Source organism: Coffea arabica, chromosome 11e (genome assembly GCF_036785885.1).
Source record: "Coffea arabica cultivar ET-39 chromosome 11e, Coffea Arabica ET-39 HiFi, whole genome shotgun sequence".
NCBI lineage: Eukaryota > Viridiplantae > Streptophyta > Magnoliopsida > Gentianales > Rubiaceae > Coffea > Coffea arabica.
This window is the reverse complement of record NC_092331.1, coordinates 33,331,864-33,353,716: the sequence shown is the minus strand read 5'-3', so window position 1 is coordinate 33,353,716 and position 21,853 is coordinate 33,331,864. Positions and strand designations below refer to the sequence as shown.

General features: G+C 42.6%; 41 non-coding genes across 41 annotated transcripts; all 41 read right to left on the bottom strand.

Annotated features, from left to right (window-relative positions):
• Positions 1-40: 40 nt before the first annotated feature.
• On the bottom strand, positions 41-159 carry LOC140022491 (5S ribosomal RNA). The gene has a single exon (XR_011826473.1). It is a non-coding gene; the product is annotated as a 5S ribosomal RNA (ribosomal RNA).
• A 417-nt stretch (positions 160-576) lies between these two features.
• LOC140022490 (5S ribosomal RNA) lies at positions 577-695 on the bottom strand. The gene has a single exon (XR_011826472.1). It is a non-coding gene; the product is annotated as a 5S ribosomal RNA (ribosomal RNA).
• Positions 696-1,111: 416 nt separating this feature from the next.
• Positions 1,112-1,230, bottom strand: LOC140023268 (5S ribosomal RNA). Its single transcript, XR_011827238.1, has one exon. It is a non-coding gene; the product is annotated as a 5S ribosomal RNA (ribosomal RNA).
• A 416-nt stretch (positions 1,231-1,646) lies between these two features.
• LOC140024976 (5S ribosomal RNA) lies at positions 1,647-1,765 on the bottom strand. The gene has a single exon (XR_011828952.1). It is a non-coding gene; the product is annotated as a 5S ribosomal RNA (ribosomal RNA).
• Positions 1,766-2,181: 416 nt separating this feature from the next.
• On the bottom strand, positions 2,182-2,300 carry LOC140022489 (5S ribosomal RNA). The gene has a single exon (XR_011826471.1). It is a non-coding gene; the product is annotated as a 5S ribosomal RNA (ribosomal RNA).
• Positions 2,301-2,716: 416 nt separating this feature from the next.
• Positions 2,717-2,835, bottom strand: LOC140022488 (5S ribosomal RNA). The gene has a single exon (XR_011826470.1). It is a non-coding gene; the product is annotated as a 5S ribosomal RNA (ribosomal RNA).
• A 416-nt stretch (positions 2,836-3,251) lies between these two features.
• Positions 3,252-3,370, bottom strand: LOC140022487 (5S ribosomal RNA). Its single transcript, XR_011826468.1, has one exon. It is a non-coding gene; the product is annotated as a 5S ribosomal RNA (ribosomal RNA).
• Positions 3,371-3,786: 416 nt separating this feature from the next.
• LOC140022486 (5S ribosomal RNA) lies at positions 3,787-3,905 on the bottom strand. Its single transcript, XR_011826467.1, has one exon. It is a non-coding gene; the product is annotated as a 5S ribosomal RNA (ribosomal RNA).
• A 416-nt stretch (positions 3,906-4,321) lies between these two features.
• On the bottom strand, positions 4,322-4,440 carry LOC140022485 (5S ribosomal RNA). The gene has a single exon (XR_011826466.1). It is a non-coding gene; the product is annotated as a 5S ribosomal RNA (ribosomal RNA).
• Positions 4,441-4,856: 416 nt separating this feature from the next.
• Positions 4,857-4,975, bottom strand: LOC140022484 (5S ribosomal RNA). Its single transcript, XR_011826465.1, has one exon. It is a non-coding gene; the product is annotated as a 5S ribosomal RNA (ribosomal RNA).
• Positions 4,976-5,387: 412 nt separating this feature from the next.
• Positions 5,388-5,506, bottom strand: LOC140031764 (5S ribosomal RNA). Its single transcript, XR_011835688.1, has one exon. It is a non-coding gene; the product is annotated as a 5S ribosomal RNA (ribosomal RNA).
• A 416-nt stretch (positions 5,507-5,922) lies between these two features.
• Positions 5,923-6,041, bottom strand: LOC140031886 (5S ribosomal RNA). The gene has a single exon (XR_011835811.1). It is a non-coding gene; the product is annotated as a 5S ribosomal RNA (ribosomal RNA).
• A 416-nt stretch (positions 6,042-6,457) lies between these two features.
• Positions 6,458-6,576, bottom strand: LOC140022482 (5S ribosomal RNA). Its single transcript, XR_011826464.1, has one exon. It is a non-coding gene; the product is annotated as a 5S ribosomal RNA (ribosomal RNA).
• Positions 6,577-6,988: 412 nt separating this feature from the next.
• On the bottom strand, positions 6,989-7,107 carry LOC140031763 (5S ribosomal RNA). Its single transcript, XR_011835687.1, has one exon. It is a non-coding gene; the product is annotated as a 5S ribosomal RNA (ribosomal RNA).
• A 416-nt stretch (positions 7,108-7,523) lies between these two features.
• Positions 7,524-7,642, bottom strand: LOC140032244 (5S ribosomal RNA). The gene has a single exon (XR_011836169.1). It is a non-coding gene; the product is annotated as a 5S ribosomal RNA (ribosomal RNA).
• Positions 7,643-8,059: 417 nt separating this feature from the next.
• On the bottom strand, positions 8,060-8,178 carry LOC140031885 (5S ribosomal RNA). Its single transcript, XR_011835810.1, has one exon. It is a non-coding gene; the product is annotated as a 5S ribosomal RNA (ribosomal RNA).
• A 416-nt stretch (positions 8,179-8,594) lies between these two features.
• On the bottom strand, positions 8,595-8,713 carry LOC140022480 (5S ribosomal RNA). Its single transcript, XR_011826462.1, has one exon. It is a non-coding gene; the product is annotated as a 5S ribosomal RNA (ribosomal RNA).
• Positions 8,714-9,130: 417 nt separating this feature from the next.
• LOC140031883 (5S ribosomal RNA) lies at positions 9,131-9,249 on the bottom strand. Its single transcript, XR_011835808.1, has one exon. It is a non-coding gene; the product is annotated as a 5S ribosomal RNA (ribosomal RNA).
• A 416-nt stretch (positions 9,250-9,665) lies between these two features.
• LOC140022479 (5S ribosomal RNA) lies at positions 9,666-9,784 on the bottom strand. Its single transcript, XR_011826461.1, has one exon. It is a non-coding gene; the product is annotated as a 5S ribosomal RNA (ribosomal RNA).
• A 417-nt stretch (positions 9,785-10,201) lies between these two features.
• On the bottom strand, positions 10,202-10,320 carry LOC140022478 (5S ribosomal RNA). Its single transcript, XR_011826460.1, has one exon. It is a non-coding gene; the product is annotated as a 5S ribosomal RNA (ribosomal RNA).
• A 416-nt stretch (positions 10,321-10,736) lies between these two features.
• LOC140024125 (5S ribosomal RNA) lies at positions 10,737-10,855 on the bottom strand. The gene has a single exon (XR_011828097.1). It is a non-coding gene; the product is annotated as a 5S ribosomal RNA (ribosomal RNA).
• Positions 10,856-11,271: 416 nt separating this feature from the next.
• On the bottom strand, positions 11,272-11,390 carry LOC140031882 (5S ribosomal RNA). The gene has a single exon (XR_011835807.1). It is a non-coding gene; the product is annotated as a 5S ribosomal RNA (ribosomal RNA).
• A 416-nt stretch (positions 11,391-11,806) lies between these two features.
• Positions 11,807-11,925, bottom strand: LOC140022477 (5S ribosomal RNA). The gene has a single exon (XR_011826459.1). It is a non-coding gene; the product is annotated as a 5S ribosomal RNA (ribosomal RNA).
• Positions 11,926-12,342: 417 nt separating this feature from the next.
• LOC140022476 (5S ribosomal RNA) lies at positions 12,343-12,461 on the bottom strand. The gene has a single exon (XR_011826458.1). It is a non-coding gene; the product is annotated as a 5S ribosomal RNA (ribosomal RNA).
• Positions 12,462-12,877: 416 nt separating this feature from the next.
• On the bottom strand, positions 12,878-12,996 carry LOC140022475 (5S ribosomal RNA). Its single transcript, XR_011826457.1, has one exon. It is a non-coding gene; the product is annotated as a 5S ribosomal RNA (ribosomal RNA).
• A 415-nt stretch (positions 12,997-13,411) lies between these two features.
• On the bottom strand, positions 13,412-13,530 carry LOC140024124 (5S ribosomal RNA). The gene has a single exon (XR_011828096.1). It is a non-coding gene; the product is annotated as a 5S ribosomal RNA (ribosomal RNA).
• A 416-nt stretch (positions 13,531-13,946) lies between these two features.
• On the bottom strand, positions 13,947-14,065 carry LOC140031881 (5S ribosomal RNA). Its single transcript, XR_011835806.1, has one exon. It is a non-coding gene; the product is annotated as a 5S ribosomal RNA (ribosomal RNA).
• Positions 14,066-14,481: 416 nt separating this feature from the next.
• LOC140032289 (5S ribosomal RNA) lies at positions 14,482-14,600 on the bottom strand. Its single transcript, XR_011836215.1, has one exon. It is a non-coding gene; the product is annotated as a 5S ribosomal RNA (ribosomal RNA).
• Positions 14,601-15,016: 416 nt separating this feature from the next.
• Positions 15,017-15,135, bottom strand: LOC140022474 (5S ribosomal RNA). Its single transcript, XR_011826456.1, has one exon. It is a non-coding gene; the product is annotated as a 5S ribosomal RNA (ribosomal RNA).
• A 417-nt stretch (positions 15,136-15,552) lies between these two features.
• Positions 15,553-15,671, bottom strand: LOC140022473 (5S ribosomal RNA). The gene has a single exon (XR_011826455.1). It is a non-coding gene; the product is annotated as a 5S ribosomal RNA (ribosomal RNA).
• Positions 15,672-16,088: 417 nt separating this feature from the next.
• On the bottom strand, positions 16,089-16,207 carry LOC140025043 (5S ribosomal RNA). Its single transcript, XR_011829020.1, has one exon. It is a non-coding gene; the product is annotated as a 5S ribosomal RNA (ribosomal RNA).
• Positions 16,208-16,623: 416 nt separating this feature from the next.
• Positions 16,624-16,742, bottom strand: LOC140022472 (5S ribosomal RNA). Its single transcript, XR_011826454.1, has one exon. It is a non-coding gene; the product is annotated as a 5S ribosomal RNA (ribosomal RNA).
• Positions 16,743-17,159: 417 nt separating this feature from the next.
• On the bottom strand, positions 17,160-17,278 carry LOC140022471 (5S ribosomal RNA). Its single transcript, XR_011826453.1, has one exon. It is a non-coding gene; the product is annotated as a 5S ribosomal RNA (ribosomal RNA).
• A 416-nt stretch (positions 17,279-17,694) lies between these two features.
• Positions 17,695-17,813, bottom strand: LOC140022469 (5S ribosomal RNA). The gene has a single exon (XR_011826451.1). It is a non-coding gene; the product is annotated as a 5S ribosomal RNA (ribosomal RNA).
• A 416-nt stretch (positions 17,814-18,229) lies between these two features.
• LOC140024123 (5S ribosomal RNA) lies at positions 18,230-18,348 on the bottom strand. Its single transcript, XR_011828095.1, has one exon. It is a non-coding gene; the product is annotated as a 5S ribosomal RNA (ribosomal RNA).
• A 416-nt stretch (positions 18,349-18,764) lies between these two features.
• On the bottom strand, positions 18,765-18,883 carry LOC140031880 (5S ribosomal RNA). The gene has a single exon (XR_011835805.1). It is a non-coding gene; the product is annotated as a 5S ribosomal RNA (ribosomal RNA).
• A 417-nt stretch (positions 18,884-19,300) lies between these two features.
• Positions 19,301-19,419, bottom strand: LOC140032288 (5S ribosomal RNA). Its single transcript, XR_011836214.1, has one exon. It is a non-coding gene; the product is annotated as a 5S ribosomal RNA (ribosomal RNA).
• Positions 19,420-19,835: 416 nt separating this feature from the next.
• On the bottom strand, positions 19,836-19,954 carry LOC140022468 (5S ribosomal RNA). The gene has a single exon (XR_011826450.1). It is a non-coding gene; the product is annotated as a 5S ribosomal RNA (ribosomal RNA).
• Positions 19,955-20,370: 416 nt separating this feature from the next.
• Positions 20,371-20,489, bottom strand: LOC140022467 (5S ribosomal RNA). Its single transcript, XR_011826449.1, has one exon. It is a non-coding gene; the product is annotated as a 5S ribosomal RNA (ribosomal RNA).
• Positions 20,490-20,905: 416 nt separating this feature from the next.
• On the bottom strand, positions 20,906-21,024 carry LOC140025042 (5S ribosomal RNA). The gene has a single exon (XR_011829019.1). It is a non-coding gene; the product is annotated as a 5S ribosomal RNA (ribosomal RNA).
• A 416-nt stretch (positions 21,025-21,440) lies between these two features.
• On the bottom strand, positions 21,441-21,559 carry LOC140032290 (5S ribosomal RNA). Its single transcript, XR_011836216.1, has one exon. It is a non-coding gene; the product is annotated as a 5S ribosomal RNA (ribosomal RNA).
• Between the last annotated feature and the right edge of the window lie 294 nt (positions 21,560-21,853).

The window sequence follows — 21,853 nt, the reverse complement described above, 5'->3', positions numbered from 1 at the left end:
AGAACGAATAGGAAATTTCGATTTCGAAACAAAAAAGAGAGGGGTGCAACACGAGGACTTCCCAGGGGGTCACCAATCCAAGTACTACTCTCGCCCAAACACGCTTAATTTCGAAGTTCTGATGGGATCCGGTGCATTAGTGCTGGTATGATCGCACCCGCCATATTCCTTTCGCTTTATTCTTTTAAACTACCCCGTCCTGCGAAGCAGTGTGGCTTTTCTAGACCGAAATTCATTTTAAGCGTCAATTCAAGCATTTTCCTATTATCCTTTTATTTGTTTGCTTTCATATTTTTTTTTTGTTATTGATTTGCCCCCTGTTTTTTTCCATCATCCCGCAACTCTAAATTATCATGAAATCAATCCTTCACGCTTGCGCTGATACATTTGCGCCGACAAATTTGAGCGACGATCCGGGCTTTGATCGAGCCGTACCGTTCCTGATTTGTCTCGCGCCTTCAGATCCTCCTTCACGCTTCGACAAGAAGCAAAATATTAAGCAATCGTTCCGACAGAGCTAAATTACTACAGGATAAAGAACGAATAGGAAATTTGGATTTCGAAACAAAAAAGAGAGGGGTGCAACACGAGGACTTCCCAGGGGGTCACCAATCCAAGTACTACTCTCGCCCAAACACGCTTAATTTCGAAGTTCTGATGGGATCCGGTGCATTAGTGCTGGTATGATCGCACCCGCCATATTTCTTTCGCTTTATTCTTTTAAACTACCCCGTCCTGCGAAGCAGTGTGGCTTTTCTAGACCGAAATTCATTTTAAGCGTCAATTCAAGCATTTTCCTATTATCCTTTTATTTATTTGCTTTCATATTTTTTTTTGTTATTGATTTGCCCCCTGTTTTTTTCCATCATCCCGTAACTCTAAATTATCATGAAATCAATCATTCACGCTTGCGCTGATACATTTGCGCCGACAAATTTGAGCGACGATCCGGGCTTTGATCGAGCCGTACCGTTCCTGATTTGTCTCGCGCCTTCAGATCCTCCTTCACGCTTCGACAAGAAGCAAAATATTAAGCAATCGTTCCGACGGAGCTAAATTACTACAGGATAAAGAACGAATAGGAAATTTGGATTTCGAAACAAAAAAGAGAGGGGTGCAACACGAGGACTTCCCAGGGGGTCACCAATCCAAGTACTACTCTCGCCCAAACACGCTTAATTTCGAAGTTCTGATGGGATCCGGTGCGTTAGTGCTGGTATGATCGCACCCGCCATATTCCTTTCGCTTTATTCTTTTAAACTACCCCGTCCTGCGAAGCAGTGTGGCTTTTCTAGACCGAAATTCATTTTAAGCGTCAATTCAAGCATTTTCCTATTATCCTTTTATTTATTTGCTTTCATATTTTTTTTTGTTATTGATTTGCCCCCTGTTTTTTTCCATCATCCCGCAACTCTAAATTATCATGAAATCAATCCTTCACGCTTGCGCTGATACATTTGCGCCGACAAATTTGAGCGACGATCCGGGCTTTGATCGAGCCGTACCGTTCCTGATTTGTCTCGCGCCTTCAGATCCTCCTTCACGCTTCGACAAGAAGCAAAATATTAAGCAATCGTTCCGACGGAGCTAAATTACTACAGGATAAAGAACGAATAGGAAATTTGGATTTCGAAACAAAAAAGAGAGGGGTGCAACACGAGGACTTCCCAGGGGGTCACCAATCCAAGTACTACTCTCGCCCAAACACGCCTAATTTCGAAATTCTGATGGGATCCGGTGCATTAGTGCTGGTATGATCGCACCCGCCATATACCTTTCGCTTTATTCTTTTAAACTACCCAGTCCTGCGAAGCAGTGTGGCTTTTCTAGACCGAAATTCATTTTAAGCGTCAATTCAAGCATTTTCCTATTATCCTTTTATTTATTTGCTTTCATATTTTTTTTTGTTATTGATTTGCCCCCTGTTTTTTTCCATCATCCCGCAACTCTAAATTATCATGAAATCAATCCTTCACGCTTACGCTGATACATTTGCGCCGACAAATTTGAGCGACGATCCGGGCTTTGATCGAACCGTACCGTTCCTGATTTGTCTCGCGCCTTCAGATCTTCCTTCACACTTCGACAAGAAGCAAAATATTAAGCAATCGTTCCGACGGAGCTAAATTACTACTGGATAAAGAACGAATAGGAAATTTGGATTTCGAAACAAAAAAGAGAGGGGTGCAACACGAGGACTTCCCAGGGGGTCACCAATCCAAGTACTACTCTCGCCCAAACACGCTTAATTTCGAAGTTCTGATGGGATCCGGTGCATTAGTGCTGGTATGATCGCACCCGCCATATTTCTTTCGCTTTATTCTTTTAAACTACCCCGTCCTGCGAAGCAGTGTGGCTTTTCTAGACCGAAATTCATTTTAAGCGTCAATTCAAGCATTTTCCTATTATCCTTTTATTTATTTACTTTCATATTTTTTTTTGTTATTGATTTGCCCCCTGTTTTTTTCCATCATCCCGCAACTCTAAATTATCATGAAATCAATCATTCACGCTTGCGCTGATACATTTGCGCCGACAAATTTGAGCGACGATCCGGGCTTTGATCGAGCCGTACCGTTCCTGATTTGTCTCGCGCCTTCAGATCCTCCTTCACGCTTCGACAAGAAGCAAAATATTAAGCAATCGTTCCGACGGAGCTAAATTACTACAGGATAAAGAACGAATAGGAAATTTGGATTTCGAAACAAAAAAGAGAGGGGTGCAACACGAGGACTTCCCAGGGGGTCACCAATCCAAGTACTACTCTCGCCCAAACACGCTTAATTTCGAAGTTCTGATGGGATCCGGTGCATTAGTGCTGGTATGATCGCACCCGCCATATTCCTTTCGCTTTATTCTTTTAAACTACCCCGTCCTGCGAAGCAGTGTGGCTTTTGTAGACCGAAATTCATTTTAAGCGTCAATTCAAGCATTTTCCTATTATCCTTTTATTTATTTGCTTTCGTAATTTTTTTTGTTATTGATTTGCCCCCTGTTTTTTTCCATCATCCAGCAACTCTACATTATCATGAAATCAATCCTTCACGCTTGCGCTGATACATTTGCGCCGACAAATTTGATCGACGATCCGGGCTTTGATCGAGCCGTACCGTTCCTGATTTGTCTCGCGCCTTCAGATCCTCCTTCACCCTTCGACAAGAAGCAAAATATTAAGCAATCGTTCCGACGGAGCTAAATTACTACAGGATAAAGAACGAATAGGAAATTTGGATTTCGAAACAAAAAAGAGAGGGGTGCAACACGAGGACTTCCCAGGGGGTCACCAATCCAAGTACTACTCTCGCCCAAACACGCTTAATTTCGAAGTTCTGATGGGATCCGGTGCATTAGTGCTGGTATGATCGCACCCGCCATATTCCTTTCGCTTTATTGTTTTAAACTATCCCGTCCTGCGAAGCAGTGTGGCTTTTCTAGACCGAAATTCATTTTAGGCGTGAATTCAAGCATTTTCCTATTATCCTTTTATTTATTTGCTTTCGTAATTTTTTTTGTTATTGATTTGCCCCCTGTTTTTTTCCATCATCCAGCAACTCTACATTATCATGAAATCAATCCTTCACGCTTGCGCTGATACATTTGCGCCGATAAATTTGATCGACGATCCGGGCTTTGATCGAGCCGTACCGTTCCTGATTTGTCTCGCGCCTTCAGATCCTCCTTCACCCTTCGACAAGAAGCAAAATATTAAGCAATCGTTCCGACGGAGCTAAATTACTACAGGATAAAGAACGAATAGGAAATTTGGATTTCGAAACAAAAAAGAGAGGGGTGCAACACGAGGACTTCCCAGGGGGTCACCAATCCAAGTACTACTCTCGCCCAAACACGCTTAATTTCGAAGTTCTGATGGGATCCGGTGCATTAGTGCTGGTATGATCGCACCCGCCATATTCCTTTCGCTTTATTCTTTTAAACTACCCCGTCCTGCGAAGCAGTGTGGCTTTTCTAGACCGAAATTCATTTTAAGCGTCAATTCAAGCATTTTTCTCTTACCCTTTTGTTTATTTGCTTTCATATTTTTTTTTGTTATTGATTTGCCCCCTGTTTTTTTCCATCATCCCGCAACTCTAAATTATCATGAAATCAATCCTTCACGCTTGCGCTGATACATTTGCGCCGACAAATTTGAGCGACGATCCGGGCTTTGATCGAGCCGTACCGTTCCTGATTTGTCTCGCGCCTTCAGATCCTCCTTCACGCTTCGACAAGAAGCAAAATATTAAGCAATCGTTCCGACGGAGCTAAATTACTACAGGATAAAGAACGAATAGGAAATTTGGATTTCGAAACAAAAAAGAGAGGGGTGCAACACGAGGACTTCCCAGGGGGTCACCAATCCAAGTACTACTCTCGCCCAAACACGCTTAATTTCGAAGTTCTGATGGGATCCGGTGCATTAGTGCTGGTATGATCGCACCCGCCATATTTCTTTCGCTTTATTCTTTTAAACTACCCCGTCCTGCGAAGCAGTGTGGCTTTTCTAGACCGAAATTCATTTTAAGCGTCAATTCAAGCATTTTCCTATTATCCTTTTATTTATTTACTTTCATATTTTTTTTTGTTATTGATTTGCCCCCGGTTTTTTTCCATCATCCCGCAACTCTAAATTATCATGAAATCAATCATTCACGCTTGCGCTGATACATTTGCGCCGACAAATTTGAGCGACGATCCGGGCTTTGATCGAGCCGTACCGTTCCTGATTTGTCTCGCGCCTTCAGATCCTCCTTCACGCTTCGACAAGAAGCAAAATATTAAGCAATCGTTCCGACGGAGCTAAATTACTACAGGATAAAGAACGAATAGGAAATTTGGATTTCGAAACAAAAAAGAGAGGGGTGCAACACGAGGACTTCCCAGGGGGTCACCAATCCAAGTACTACTCTCGCCCAAACACGCTTAATTTCGAAGTTCTGATGGGATCCGGTGCATTAGTGCTGGTATGATCGCACCCGCCATATTCCTTTCGCTTTATTCTTTTAAACTACCCCGTCCTGCGAAGCAGTGTGGCTTTTCTAGACCGAAATTCATTTTAAGCGTCAATTCAAGCATTTTCATATTATCCTTTTATTTATTTGCTTTCATAATTTTTTTTATATTGATTTGCCCCCTGTTTTTTTCCATCATCCCGCAACTCTAAATTATCATGAAATCAATCCTTCACGCTTGCGCTGATACATTTGCGCCGACAAATTTGAGCGACGATTCGGGCTTTGATCGAGCCGTACCGTTCCTGATTTGTCTCGCTTCAGATCCGCCTTCATGCTTCGAGAAGAAGCAAAATATAAAGCAATCGTTCCGAAGGACCTAAATTACTACAGGATAAAGAACGAATAGAAAATTTGAATTTCGAAACAAAAAAGAAAGGGGTGCAACAAGAGGACTTCCCAGGGGGTCACCCATCCTAGTACTACTCTCGCCCAAGCATGCTTAACTTCGGAGTTCTGATGGGATCCGGTGCATTAGTGCTGGTATGATCGCACCCGCCATGTTCCTTTCGCTTTATTCTTTTAAACTACCCCGTCCTGCGAAGCAGTGTGGCTTTTCTAGACCGAAATTCATTTTAATCGTCAATTCAAGCATTTTCCTATTATCCTTTTATTTATTTGCTTTCATATTTTTTTTTGTTATTGATTTGCCCCCTGTTTTTTTCCATCATCCCGCAACTCTAAATTATCATGAAATCAATCCTTCACGCTTGCGCTGATACATTTGCGCCGACAAATTTGAGCGACGATCCGGGCTTTGATCGAGCCGTACCGTTCCTAATTTGTCTCGCGCCTTCAGATCCTCCTTCACGCTTCGACAAGAAGCAAAATATTAAGCAATCGTTCCGACGGAGCTAAATTACTACAGGATAAAGAACGAATAGGAAATTTGGATTTCGAAACAAAAAAGAGAGGGGTGCAACAAGAGGAATTCCCAGGGGGTCACCCATCCTAGTACTACTCTCGCCCAAGCATGCTTAACTTCGGAGTTCTGATGGGATCCGGTGCATTAGTGCTGGTATGATCGCACCCGCCATGTTCCTTTCGCTTTATTCTTTTAAACCATCCCGTCCTGCGAAGCAGTGTGGCTTTTCTAGACCGAAATTCATTTTAAGCGTCAATTCAAGCATTTTTCTCTTACCCTTTTGTTTATTTGCTTTCATATTTTTTTTTGTTATTGATTTGCCCCCTGTTTTTTTCCATCATCCCGCAACTCTAAATTATCATGAAATCAATCCTTCATGCTTGCGCTGATACATTTGCGCCGACAAATTTGAGCGGCGATCCGGGCTTTGATCGAACCGTACCGTTCCTGATTTGTCTCGCGCCTTCAGATCCTCCTTCACGCTTCGACAAGAAGCAAAATATTAAGCAATCGTTCCGACGGAGCTAAATTACTACAGGATAAAGAACGAATAGGAAATTTGGATTTCGAAACAAAAAAGAGAGGGGTGCAACACGAGGACTTCCCAGGGGGTCACCAATCCAAGTACTACTCTCGCCCAAACACGCTTAATTTCGAAGTTCTGATGGGATCCGGTGCATTAGTGCTGGTATGATCGCACCCGCCATATTCCTTTCGCTTTATTCTTTTAAACTACCCCGTCCTGCGAAGCAGTGTGGCTTTTCTAGACCGAAATTCATTTTAAGCGTCAATTCAAGCATTTTCATATTATCCTTTTATTTATTTGCTTTCATAATTTTTTTTATATTGATTTGCCCCCTGTTTTTTTCCATCATCCCGCAACTCTAAATTATCATGAAATCAATCCTTCACGCTTGCGCTGATACATTTGCGCCGACAAATTTGAGCGACGATTCGGGCTTTGATCGAGCCGTACCGTTCCTGATTTGTCTCGCTTCAGATCCGCCTTCATGCTTCGAGAAGAAGCAAAATATAAAGCAATCGTTCCGAAGGACCTAAATTACTACAGGATAAAGAACGAATAGAAAATTTGAATTTCGAAACAAAAAAGAAAGGGGTGCAACAAGAGGACTTCCCAGGGGGTCACCCATCCTAGTACTACTCTCGCCCAAGCATGCTTAACTTCGGAGTTCTGATGGGATCCGGTGCATTAGTGCTGGTATGATCGCACCCGCCATGTTCCTTTCGCTTTATTCTTTTAAACTACCCCGTCCTGCGAAGCAGTGTGGCTTTTCTAGACCGAAATTCATTTTAATCGTCAATTCAAGCATTTTCCTATTATCCTTTTATTTATTTGCTTTCATATTTTTTTTTGTTATTGATTTGCCCCCTGTTTTTTTCCATCATCCCGCAACTCTAAATTATCATGAAATCAATCCTTCACGCTTGCGCTGATACATTTGCGCCGACAAATTTGAGCGACGATCCGGGCTTTGATCGAGCCGTACCGTTCCTGATTTGTCTCGCGCCTTCAGATCCTCCTTCACGCTTCGACAAGAAGCAAAATATTAAGCAATCGTTCCGACGGAGCTAAATTACTACAGGATAAAGAACGAATAGGAAATTTGGATTTCGAAACAAAAAAGAGAGGGGTGTAACACGAGGACTTCCCAGGGGGTCACCAATCCAAGTACTACTCTCGCCCAAGCATGCTTAACTTCGGAGTTCTGATGGGATCCGGTGCATTAGTGCTGGTATGATCACACCCGCCATGTTCCTTTCGCTTTATTCTTTTAAACTACCCCGTCCTGCGAAGCAGTGTGGCTTTTCTAGACCGAAATTCATTTTAAGCGTCAATTCAAGCATTTTCCTATTATCCTTTTATTTATTTGCTTTCATATTTTTTTTTTGTTATTGATTTGCCCCCTGTTTTTTTCCATCATCCCGCAACTCTAAATTATCATGAAATCAATCCTTCACGCTTGCGCTGATACATTTGCGCCGACAAATTTGAGCGACGATCCGGGCTTTGATCGAGCCGTACCGTTCCTAATTTGTCTCGCGCCTTCAGATCCTCCTTCACGCTTCGACAAGAAGCAAAATATTAAGCAATCGTTCCGACGGAGCTAAATTACTACAGGATAAAGAACGAATAGGAAATTTGGATTTCGAAACAAAAAAGAGAGGGGTGCAACAAGAGGAATTCCCAGGGGGTCACCCATCCTAGTACTACTCTCGCCCAAGCATGCTTAACTTCGGAGTTCTGATGGGATCCGGTGCATTAGTGCTGGTATGATCGCACCCGCCATGTTCCTTTCGCTTTATTCTTTTAAACCATCCCGTCCTGCGAAGCAGTGTGGCTTTTCTAGACCGAAATTCATTTTAAGCGTCAATTCAAGCATTTTTCTCTTACCCTTTTGTTTATTTGCTTTCATATTTTTTTTTGTTATTGATTTGCCCCCTGTTTTTTTCCATCATCCCGCAACTCTAAATTATCATGAAATCAATCCTTCATGCTTGCGCTGATACATTTGCGCCGACAAATTTGAGCGGCGATCCGGGCTTTGATCGAACCGTACCGTTCCTGATTTGTCTCGCGCCTTCAGATCCTCCTTCACGCTTCGACAAGAAGCAAAATATTAAGCAATCGTTCCGACGGAGCTAAATTACTACTGGATAAAGAACGAATAGGAAATTTCGATTTCGAAACAAAAAAGAGAGGGGTGCAACACGAGGACTTCCCAGGGGGTCACCAATCCAAGTACTACTCTCGCCCAAACACGCTTAATTTCGAAGTTCTGATGGGATCCGGTGCATTAGTGCTGGTATGATCGCACCCGCCATATTCCTTTCGCTTTATTCTTTTAAACTACCCCGTCCTGCGAAGCAGTGTGGCTTTTCTAGACCGAAATTCATTTTAAGCGTCAATTCAAGCATTTTCCTATTATCCTTTTATTTGTTTGCTTTCATATTTTTTTTTTGTTATTGATTTGCCCCCTGTTTTTTTCCATCATCCCGCAACTCTAAATTATCATGAAATCAATCCTTCACGCTTGCGCTGATACATTTGCGCCGACAAATTTGAGCGACGATCCGGGCTTTGATCGAGCCGTACCGTTCCTGATTTGTCTCGCGCCTTCAGATCCTCCTTCACGCTTCGACAAGAAGCAAAATATTAAGCAATCGTTCCGACGGAGCTAAATTACTACAGGATAAAGAACGAATAGGAAATTTGGATTTCGAAACAAAAAAAAGAGGGGTGCAACAAGAGGAATTCCCAGGGGGTCACCCATCCTAGTACTACTCTCGCCCAAGCATGCTTAACTTCGGAGTTCTGATGGGATCCGGTGCATTAGTGCTGGTATGATCGCACCCGCCATGTTCCTTTCGCTTTATTCTTTTAAACCATCCCGTCCTGCGAAGCAGTGTGGCTTTTCTAGACCGAAATTCATTTTAAGCGTCAATTCAAGCATTTTTCTCTTACCCTTTTGTTTATTTGCTTTCATATTTTTTTTTGTTATTGATTTGCCCCCTGTTTTTTTCCATCATCCCGCAACTCTAAATTATCATGAAATCAATCCTTCATGCTTGCGCTGATACATTTGCGCCGACAAATTTGAGCGACGATCCGGGCTTTGATCGAACCGTACCGTTCCTGATTTGTCTCGCGCCTTCAGATCCTCCTTCACGCTTCGACAAGAAGCAAAATATTAAGCAATCGTTCCGACGGAGCTAAATTACTACTGGATAAAGAACGAATAGGAAATTTTGATTTCGAAACAAAAAAGAGAGGGGTGCAACACGAGGACTTCCCAGGGGGTCACCAATCCAAGTACTACTCTCGCCCAAACACGCTTAATTTCGAAGTTCTGATGGGATCCGGTGCATTAGTGCTGGTATGATCGCACCCGCCATATTCCTTTCGCTTTATTCTTTTAAACTACCCCGTCCTGCGAAGCAGTGTGGCTTTTCTAGACCGAAATTCATTTTAAGCGTCAATTCAAGCATTTTCCTATTATCCTTTTATTTGTTTGCTTTCATATTTTTTTTTTGTTATTGATTTGCCCCCTGTTTTTTTCCATCATCCCGCAACTCTAAATTATCATGAAATCAATCCTTCACGCTTGCGCTGATACATTTGCGCCGACAAATTTGAGCGACGATCCGGGCTTTGATCGAGCCGTACCGTTCCTGATTTGTCTCGCGCCTTCAGATCCTCCTTCACGCTTCGACAAGAAGCAAAATATTAAGCAATCGTTCCGACAGAGCTAAATTACTACAGGATAAAGAACGAATAGGAAATTTGGATTTCGAAACAAAAAAGAGAGGGGTGCAACACGAGGACTTCCCAGGGGGTCACCAATCCAAGTACTACTCTCGCCCAAACACGCTTAATTTCGAAGTTCTGATGGGATCCGGTGCATTAGTGCTGGTATGATCGCACCCGCCATATTTCTTTCGCTTTATTCTTTTAAACTACCCCGTCCTGCGAAGCAGTGTGGCTTTTCTAGACCGAAATTCATTTTAAGCGTCAATTCAAGCATTTTCCTATTATCCTTTTATTTATTTGCTTTCATATTTTTTTTTGTTATTGATTTGCCCCCTGTTTTTTTCCATCATCCCGCAACTCTAAATTATCATGAAATCAATCCTTCACGCTTGCGCTGATACATTTGCGCCGACAAATTTGAGCGACGATCCGGGCTTTGATCGAGCCGTACCGTTCCTGATTTGTCTCGCGCCTTCAGATCCTCCTTCACGCTTCGACAAGAAGCAAAATATTAAGCAATCGTTCCGACGGAGCTAAATTACTACAGGATAAAGAACGAATAGGAAATTTGGATTTCGAAACAAAAAAGAGAGGGGTGCAACACGAGGACTTCCCAGGGGGTCACCAATCCAAGTACTACTCTCGCCCAAACACGCTTAATTTCGAAATTCTGATGGGATCCGGTGCATTAGTGCTGGTATGATCGCACCCGCCATATTCCTTTCGCTTTATTCTTTTAAACTACCCAGTCCTGCGAAGCAGTGTGGCTTTTCTAGACCGAAATTCATTTTAAGCGTCAATTCAAGCATTTTCCTATTATCCTTTTATTTATTTGCTTTCATAATTTTTTTTGTTATTGATTTGCCCCCTGTTTTTTTCCATCATCCCGCAACTCTACATTATCATGAAATCAATCCTTCACGCTTGCGCTGATACATTTGCGCCGACAAATTTGAGCGACGATCCGGGCTTTGATCGAGCCGTACCGTTCCTGATTTGTCTCGCGCCTTCAGATCCTCCTTCACGCTTCGACAAGAAGCAAAATATTAAGCAATCGTTCCGACGGAGCTAAATTACTACAGGATAAAGAACGAATAGGAAATTTGGATTTCGAAACAAAAAAAAGAGGGGTGCAACAAGAGGAATTCCCAGGGGGTCACCCATCCTAGTACTACTCTCGCCCAAGCATGCTTAACTTCGGAGTTCTGATGGGATCCGGTGCATTAGTGCTGGTATGATCGCACCCGCCATGTTCCTTTCGCTTTATTCTTTTAAACCATCCCGTCCTGCGAAGCAGTGTGGCTTTTCTAGACCGAAATTCATTTTAAGCGTCAATTCAAGCATTTTTCTCTTACCCTTTTGTTTATTTGCTTTCATATTTTTTTTTGTTATTGATTTGCCCCCTGTTTTTTTCCATCATCCCGCAACTCTAAATTATCATGAAATCAATCCTTCATGCTTGCGCTGATACATTTGCGCCGACAAATTTGAGCGACGATCCGGGCTTTGATCGAACCGTACCGTTCCTGATTTGTCTCGCGCCTTCAGATCCTCCTTCACGCTTCGACAAGAAGCAAAATATTAAGCAATCGTTCCGACGGAGCTAAATTACTACTGGATAAAGAACGAATAGGAAATTTCGATTTCGAAACAAAAAAGAGAGGGGTGCAACACGAGGACTTCCCAGGGGGTCACCAATCCAAGTACTACTCTCGCCCAAACACGCTTAATTTCGAAGTTCTGATGGGATCCGGTGCATTAGTGCTGGTATGATCGCACCCGCCATATTCCTTTCGCTTTATTCTTTTAAACTACCCCGTCCTGCGAAGCAGTGTGGCTTTTCTAGACCGAAATTCATTTTAAGCGTCAATTCAAGCATTTTCCTATTATCCTTTTATTTATTTGCTTTCATATTTTTTTTTTGTAATTGATTTGCCCCCTGTTTTTTTCCATCATCCCGCAACTCTAAATTATCATGAAATCAATCCTTCACGCTTGCGCTGATACATTTGCGCCGACAAATTTGAGCGACGATCCGGGCTTTGATCGAGCCGTACCGTTCCTGATTTGTCTCGCGCCTTCAGATCCTCCTTCACGCTTCGACAAGAAGCAAAATATTAAGCAATCGTTCCGACAGAGCTAAATTACTACAGGATAAAGAACGAATAGGAAATTTGGATTTCGAAACAAAAAAGAGAGGGGTGCAACACGAGGACTTCCCAGGGGGTCACCAATCCAAGTACTACTCTCGCCCAAACACGCTTAATTTCGAAGTTCTGATGGGATCCGGTGCATTAGTGCTGGTATGATCGCACCCGCCATATTTCTTTCGCTTTATTCTTTTAAACTACCCCGTCCTGCGAAGCAGTGTGGCTTTTCTAGACCGAAATTCATTTTAAGCGTCAATTCAAGCATTTTCCTATTATCCTTTTATTTATTTGCTTTCATATTTTTTTTTGTTATTGATTTGCCCCCTGTTTTTTTCCATCATCCCGTAACTCTAAATTATCATGAAATCAATCATTCACGCTTGCGCTGATACATTTGCGCCGACAAATTTGAGCGACGATCCGGGCTTTGATCGAGCCGTACCGTTCCTGATTTGTCTCGCGCCTTCAGATCCTCCTTCACGCTTCGACAAGAAGCAAAATATTAAGCAATCGTTCCGACGGAGCTAAATTACTACAGGATAAAGAACGAATAGGAAATTTGGATTTCGAAACAAAAAAGAGAGGGGTGCAACACGAGGACTTCCCAGGGGGTCACCAATCCAAGTACTACTCTCGCCCAAACACGCTTAATTTCGAAGTTCTGATGGGATCCGGTGCATTAGTGCTGGTATGATCGCACCCGCCATATTCCTTTCGCTTTATTCTTTTAAACTATCCCGTCCTGCGAAGCAGTGTGGCTTTTCTAGACCGAAATTCATTTTAAGCGTCAATTCAAGCATTTTCCTATTATCCTTTTATTTATTTGCTTTCATATTTTTTTTGTTATTGATTTGCCCCCTGTTTTTTTCCATCATCCCGCAACTCTAAATTATCATGAAATCAATCCTTCACGCTTGCGCTGATACATTTGCGCCGACAAATTTGAGCGACGATCCGGGCTTTGATCGAGCCGTACCGTTCCTGATTTGTCTCGCGCCTTCAGATCCTCCTTCACGCTTCGACAAGAAGCAAAATATTAAGCAATCGTTCCGACGGAGCTAAATTACTACAGGATAAAGAACGAATAGGAAATTTGGATTTCGAAACAAAAAAGAGAGGGGTGCAACACGAGGACTTCCCAGGGGGTCACCAATCCAAGTACTACTCTCGCCCAAACACGCTTAATTTCGAAATTCTGATGGGATCCGGTGCATTAGTGCTGGTATGATCGCACCCGCCATATTCCTTTCGCTTTATTCTTTTAAACTACCCAGTCCTGCGAAGCAGTGTGGCTTTTCTAGACCGAAATTCATTTTAAGCGTCAATTCAAGCATTTTCCTATTATCCTTTTATTTATTTGCTTTCATAATTTTTTTTGTTATTGATTTGCCCCCTGTTTTTTTCCATCATCCCGCAACTCTACATTATCATGAAATCAATCCTTCACGCTTGCGCTGATACATTTGCGCCGACAAATTTGAGCGACGATCCGGGCTTTGATCGAGCCGTACCGTTCCTGATTTGTCTCGCGCCTTCAGATCCTCCTTCACGCTTCGACAAGAAGCAAAATATTAAGCAATCGTTCCGACGGAGCTAAATTACTACAGGATAAAGAACGAATAGGAAATTTGGATTTCGAAACAAAAAAAAGAGGGGTGCAACAAGAGGAATTCCCAGGGGGTCACCCATCCTAGTACTACTCTCGCCCAAGCATGCTTAACTTCGGAGTTCTGATGGGATCCGGTGCATTAGTGCTGGTATGATCGCACCCGCCATGTTCCTTTCGCTTTATTCTTTTAAACCATCCCGTCCTGCGAAGCAGTGTGGCTTTTCTAGACCGAAATTCATTTTAAGCGTCAATTCAAGCATTTTTCTCTTACCCTTTTGTTTATTTGCTTTCATATTTTTTTTTGTTATTGATTTGCCCCCTGTTTTTTTCCATCATCCCGCAACTCTAAATTATCATGAAATCAATCCTTCATGCTTGCGCTGATACATTTGCGCCGACAAATTTGAGCGACGATCCGGGCTTTGATCGAACCGTACCATTCCTGATTTGTCTCGCGCCTTCAGATCCTCCTTCACGCTTCGACAAGAAGCAAAATATTAAGCAATCGTTCCGACGGAGCTAAATTACTACAGGATAAAGAACGAATAGGAAATTTGGATTTCGAAACAAAAAAAAGAGGGGTGCAACAAGAGGAATTCCCAGGGGGTCACCCATCCTAGTACTACTCTCGCCCAAGCATGCTTAACTTCGGAGTTCTGATGGGATCCGGTGCATTAGTGCTGGTAAGATCGCACCCGCCATGTTCCTTTCGCTTTATTCTTTTAAACCATCCCGTCCTGCGAAGCAGTGTGGCTTTTCTAGACCGAAATTCATTTTAAGCGTCAATTCAAGCATTTTTCTCTTACCCTTTTGTTTATTTGCTTTCATATTTTTTTTTTTTATTGATTTGCCCCCTGTTTTTTTCCATCATCCCGCAACTCTAAATTATCATGAAATCAATCCTTCATGCTTGCGCTGATACATTTGCGCCGACAAATTTGAGCGACGATCCGGGCTTTGATCGAACCGTACCGTTCCTGATTTGTCTCGCGCCTTCAGATCCTCCTTCACGCTTCGACAAGAAGCAAAATATTAAGCAATCGTTCCGACGGAGCTAAATTACTACTGGATAAAGAACGAATAGGAAATTTCGATTTCGAAACAAAAAAGAGAGGGGTGCAACACGAGGACTTCCCAGGGGGTCACCAATCCAAGTACTACTCTCGCCCAAACACGCTTAATTTCGAAGTTCTGATGGGATCCGGTGCATTAGTGCTGGTATGATCGCACCCGCCATATTCCTTTCGCTTTATTCTTTTAAACTACCCCGTCCTGCGAAGCAGTGTGGCTTTTCTAGACCGAAATTCATTTTAAGCGTCAATTCAAGCATTTTCCTATTATCCTTTTATTTGTTTGCTTTCATATTTTTTTTTTGTTATTGATTTGCCCCCTGTTTTTTTCCATCATCCCGCAACTCTAAATTATCATGAAATCAATCCTTCACGCTTGCGCTGATACATTTGCGCCGACAAATTTGAGCGACGATCCGGGCTTTGATCGAGCCGTACCGTTCCTGATTTGTCTCGCGCCTTCAGATCCTCCTTCACGCTTCGACAAGAAGCAAAATATTAAGCAATCGTTCCGACGGAGCTAAATTACTACTGGATAAAGAACGAATAGGAAATTTGGATTTCGAAACAAAAAAGAGAGGGGTGCAACACGAGGACTTCCCAGGGGGTCACCAATCCAAGTACTACTCTCGCCCAAACACGCTTAATTTCGAAGTTCTGATGGGATCCGGTGCATTAGTGCTGGTATGATCGCACCCGCCATATTCCTTTCGCTTTATTCTTTTAAACTACCCCGTCCTGCGAAGCAGTGTGGCTTTTCTAGACCGAAATTCATTTTAAGCGTCAATTCAAGCATTTTCCTATTATCCTTTTATTTGTTTGCTTTCATATTTTTTTTTTGTTATTGATTTGCCCCCTGTTTTTTTCCATCATCCCGCAACTCTAAATTATCATGAAATCAATCCTTCACGCTTGCGCTGATACATTTGCGCCGACAAATTTGAGCGACGATCCGGGCTTTGATCGAGCCGTACCGTTCCTGATTTGTCTCGCGCCTTCAGATCCTCCTTCACGCTTCGACAAGAAGCAAAATATTAAGCAATCGTTCCGACAGAGCTAAATTACTACAGGATAAAGAACGAATAGGAAATTTGGATTTCGAAACAAAAAAGAGAGGGGTGCAACAAGAGGACTTCCCAGGGGGTCACCAATCCAAGTACTACTCTCGCCCAAACACGCTTAATTTCGAAATTCTGATGGGATCCGGTGCATTAGTGCTGGTATGATCGCACCCGCCATATTCCTTTCGCTTTATTCTTTTAAACTACCCAGTCCTACGAAGCAGTGTGGCTTTTCTAGACCGAAATTCATTTTAAGCGTCAATTCAAGCATTTTCCTATTATCCTTTTATTTATTTGCTTTCATAATTTTTTTTGTTATTGATTTGCCCCCTGTTTTTTTCCATCATCCCGCAACTCTAAATTATCATGAAATCAATCCTTCATGCTTGCGCTGATACATTTGCGCCGACAAATTTGAGCGACGATCCGGGCTTTGATCGAACCGTACCGTTCCTGATTTGTCTCGCGCCTTCAGATCCTCCTTCACGCTTCGGCAAGAAGCAAAATATTAAGCAATCGTTCCGACGGAGCTAAATTACTACTGGATAAAGAACGAATAGGAAATTTCGATTTCGAAACAAAAAAGAGAGGGGTGCAACACGAGGACTTCCCAGGGGGTCACCAATCCAAGTACTACTCTCGCCCAAACACGCTTAATTTCGAAGTTCTGATGGGATCCGGTGCATTAGTGCTGGTATGATCGCACCCGCCATATTCCTTTCGCTTTATTCTTTTAAACTACCCAGTCCTGCGAAGCAGTGTGGCTTTTCTAGACCGAAATTCATTTTAAGCGTCAATTCAAGCATTTTCCTATTATCCTTTTATTTATTTGCTTTCATATTTTTTTTTTGTAATTGATTTGCCCCCTGTTTTTTTCCATCATCCCGCAACTCTAAATTATCATGAAATCAATCCTTCACGCTTGCGCTGATACATTTGCGCCGACAAATTTGAGCGACGATCCGGGCTTTGATCGAGCCGTACCGTTCCTGATTTGTCTCGCGCCTTCAGATCCTCCTTCACGCTTCGACAAGAAGCAAAATATTAAGCAATCGTTCCGACAGAGCTAAATTACTACAGGATAAAGAACGAATAGGAAATTTGGATTTCGAAACAAAAAAGAGAGGGGTGCAACACGAGGACTTCCCAGGGGGTCACCAATCCAAGTACTACTCTCGCCCAAACACGCTTAATTTCGAAGTTCTGATGGGATCCGGTGCATTAGTGCTGGTATGATCGCACCCGCCATATTTCTTTCGCTTTATTCTTTTAAACTACCCCGTCCTGCGAAGCAGTGTGGCTTTTCTAGACCGAAATTCATTTTAAGCGTCAATTCAAGCATTTTCCTATTATCCTTTTATTTATTTGCTTTCATATTTTTTTTTGTTATTGATTTGCCCCCTGTTTTTTTCCATCATCCCGGAACTCTAAATTATCATGAAATCAATCATTCACGCTTGCGCTGATACATTTGCGCCGACAAATTTGAGCGACGATCCGGGCTTTGATCGAGCCGTACCGTTCCTGATTTGTCTCGCGCCTTCAGATCCTCCTTCACGCTTCGACAAGAAGCAAAATATTAAGCAATCGTTCCGACGGAGCTAAATTACTACAGGATAAAGAACGAATAGGAAATTTGGATTTCGAAACAAAAAAGAGAGGGGTGCAACACGAGGACTTCCCAGGGGGTCACCAATCCAAGTACTACTCTCGCCCAAACACGCTTAATTTCGAAGTTCTGATGGGATCCGGTGCATTAGTGCTGGTATGATCGCACCCGCCATATTCCTTTCGCTTTATTCATTTAAACTACCCCGTCCTGCGAAGCAGTGTGGCTTTTCTAGACCGAAATTCATTTTAAGCGTCAATTCAAGCATTTTCCTATTATCCTTTTATTTATTTGCTTTCATATTTTTTTTTGTTATTGATTTGCCCCCTGTTTTTTTCCATCATCCCGCAACTCTAAATTATCATGAAATCAATCCTTCACGCTTGCGCTGATACATTTGCGCCGACAAATTTGAGCGACGATCCGGGCTTTGATCGAGCCGTACCGTTCCTGATTTGTCTCGCGCCTTCAGATCCTCCTTCACGCTTCGACAAGAAGCAAAATATTAAGCAATCGTTCCGACGGAGCTAAATTACTACAGGATAAAGAACGAATAGGAAATTTGGATTTCGAAACAAAAAAGAGAGGGGTGCAACACGAGGACTTCCCAGGGGGTCACCAATCCAAGTACTACTCTCGCCCAAACACGCTTAATTTCGAAATTCTGATGGGATCCGGTGCATTAGTGCTGGTATGATCGCACCCGCCATATTCCTTTCGCTTTATTCTTTTAAACTACCCAGTCCTGCGAAGCAGTGTGGCTTTTCTAGACCGAAATTCATTTTAAGCGTCAATTCAAGCATTTTCCTATTATCCTTTTATTTATTTGCTTTCATAATTTTTTTTGTTATTGATTTGCCCCCTGTTTTTTTCCATCATCCCGCAACTCTACATTATCATGAAATCAATCCTTCACGCTTGCGCTGATACATTTGCGCCGACAAATTTGAGCGACGATCCGGGCTTTGATCGAGCCGTACCGTTCCTGATTTGTCTCGCGCCTTCAGATCCTCCTTCACGCTTCGACAAGAAGCAAAATATTAAGCAATCGTTCCGACGGAGCTAAATTACTACAGGATAAAGAACGAATAGGAAATTTGGATTTCGAAACAAAAAAAAGAGGGGTGCAACAAGAGGAATTCCCAGGGGGTCACCCATCCTAGTACTACTCTCGCCCAAGCATGCTTAACTTCGGAGTTCTGATGGGATCCGGTGCATTAGTGCTGGTATGATCGCACCCGCCATGTTCCTTTCGCTTTATTCTTTTAAACCATCCCGTCCTGCGAAGCAGTGTGGCTTTTCTAGACCGAAATTCATTTTAAGCGTCAATTCAAGCATTTTTCTCTTACCCTTTTGTTTATTTGCTTTCATATTTTTTTTTGTTATTGATTTGCCCCCTGTTTTTTTCCATCATCCCGCAACTCTAAATTATCATGAAATCAATCCTTCATGCTTGCGCTGATACATTTGCGCCGACAAATTTGAGCGACGATCCGGGCTTTGATCGAACCGTACCGTTCCTGATTTGTCTCGCGCCTTCAGATCCTCCTTCACGCTTCGACAAGAAGCAAAATATTAAGCAATCGTTCCGACGGAGCTAAATTACTACAGGATAAAGAACGAATAGGAAATTTGGATTTCGAAACAAAAAAAAAGAGGGGTGCAACAAGAGGAATTCCCAGGGGGTCACCCATCCTAGTACTACTCTCGCCCAAGCATGCTTAACTTCGGAGTTCTGATGGAATCCGGTGCATTAGTGCTGGTATGATCGCACCCGCCATGTTCCTTTCGCTTTATTCTTTTAAACCATCCCGTCCTGCGAAGCAGTGTGGCTTTTCTAGACCGAAATTCATTTTAAGCGTCAATTCAAGCATTTTTCTCTTACCCTTTTGTTTATTTGCTTTCATATTTTTTTTTGTTATTGATTTGCCCCCTGTTTTTTTCCATCATCCCGCAACTCTAAATTATCATGAAATCAATCCTTCATGCTTGCGCTGATACATTTGCGCCGACAAATTTGAGCGACGATCCGGGCTTTGATCGAACCGTACCGTTCCTGATTTGTCTCGCGCCTTCAGATCCTCCTTCACGCTTCGACAAGAAGCAAAATATTAAGCAATCGTTCTGACGGAGCTAAATTACTACTGGATAAAGAACGAATAGGAAATTTTGATTTCGAAACAAAAAAGAGAGGGGTGCAACACGAGGACTTCCCAGGGGGTCACCAATCCAAGTACTACTCTCGCCCAAACACGCTTAATTTCGAAGTTCTGATGGGATCCGGTGCATTAGTGCTGGTATGATCGCACCCGCCATATTCCTTTCGCTTTATTCTTTTAAACTACCCCGTCCTGCGAAGCAGTGTGGCTTTTCTAGACCGAAATTCATTTTAAGCGTCAATTCAAGCATTTTCCTATTATCCTTTTATTTGTTTGCTTTCATATTTTTTTTTGTTATTGATTTGCCCCCTGTTTTTTTCCATCATCCCGCAACTCTAAATTATCATGAAATCAATCCTTCACGCTTGCGCTGATACATTTGCGCCGACAAATTTGAGCGACGATCCGGGCTTTGATCGAGCCGTACCGTTCCTGATTTGTCTCGCGCCTTCAGATCCTCCTTCACGCTTCGAGAAGAAGCAAAATATTAAGCAATCGTTCCGACAGAGCTAAATTACTACAGGATAAAGAACGAATAGGAAATTTGGATTTCGAAACAAAAAAGAGAGGGGTGCAACACGAGGACTTCCCAGGGGGTCACCAATCCAAGTACTACTCTCGCCCAAACACGCTTAATTTCGAAGTTCTGATGGGATCCGGTGCATTAGTGCTGGTATGATCGCACCCGCCATATTTCTTTCGCTTTATTCTTTTAAACTACCCCGTCCTGCGAAGCAGTGTGGCTTTTCTAGACCGAAATTCATTTTAAGCGTCAATTCAAGCATTTTCCTATTATCCTTTTATTTATTTGCTTTCATATTTTTTTTTGTTATTGATTTGCCCCCTGTTTTTTTCCATCATCCCGCAACTCTAAATTATCATGAAATCAATCCTTCACGCTTGCGCTGATACATTTGCGCCGACAAATTTGAGCGACGATCCGGGCTTTGATCGAGCCGTACCGTTCCTGATTTGTCTCGCGCCTTCAGATCCTCCTTCACGCTTCGACAAGAAGCAAAATATTAAGCAATCGTTCCGACGGAGCTAAATTACTACAGGATAAAGAACGAATAGGAAATTTGGATTTCGAAACAAAAAAGAGAGGGGTGCAACAAGAGGACTTCCCAGGGGGTCACCAATCCAAGTACTACTCTCGCCCAAACACGCTTAATTTCGAAATTCTGATGGGATCCGGTGCATTAGTGCTGGTATGATCGCACCCGCCATATTCCTTTCGCTTTATTCTTTTAAACTACCCAGTCCTACGAAGCAGTGTGGCTTTTCTAGACCGAAATTCATTTTAAGCGTCAATTCAAGCATTTTCCTATTATCCTTTTATTTATTTGCTTTCATAATTTTTTTTGTTATTGATTTGCCCCCTGTTTTTTTCCATCATCCCGCAACTCTACATTATCATGAAATCAATCCTTCACGCTTGCGCTGATACATTTGCGCCGACAAATTTGAGCGACGATCCGGGCTTTGATCGAGCCGTACCGTTCCTGATTTGTCTCGCGCCTTCAGATCCTCCTTCACGCTTCGACAAGAAGCAAAATATTAAGCAATCGTTCCGACGGAGCTAAATTACTACAGGATAAAGAACGAATAGGAAATTTGGATTTCGAAACAAAAAAAAGAGGGGTGCAACAAGAGGAATTCCCAGGGGGTCACCCATCCTAGTACTACTCTCGCCCAAGCATGCTTAACTTCGGAGTTCTGATGGGATCCGGTGCATTAGTGCTAGTATGATTGCACCCGCCATGTTCCTTTCGCTTTATTCTTTTAAACCATCCCGTCCTGCGAAGCAGTGTGGCTTTTCTAGACCGAAATTCATTTTAAGCGTCAATTCAAGCATTTTTCTCTTACCCTTTTGTTTATTTGCTTTCATATTTTTTTTTGTTATTGATTTGCCCCCTGTTTTTTTCCATCATCCCGCAACTCTAAATTATCATGAAATCAATCCTTCATGCTTGCGCTGATACATTTGCGCCGACAAATTTGAGCGACGATCCGGGCTTTGATCGAACCGTACCGTTCCTGATTTGTCTCGC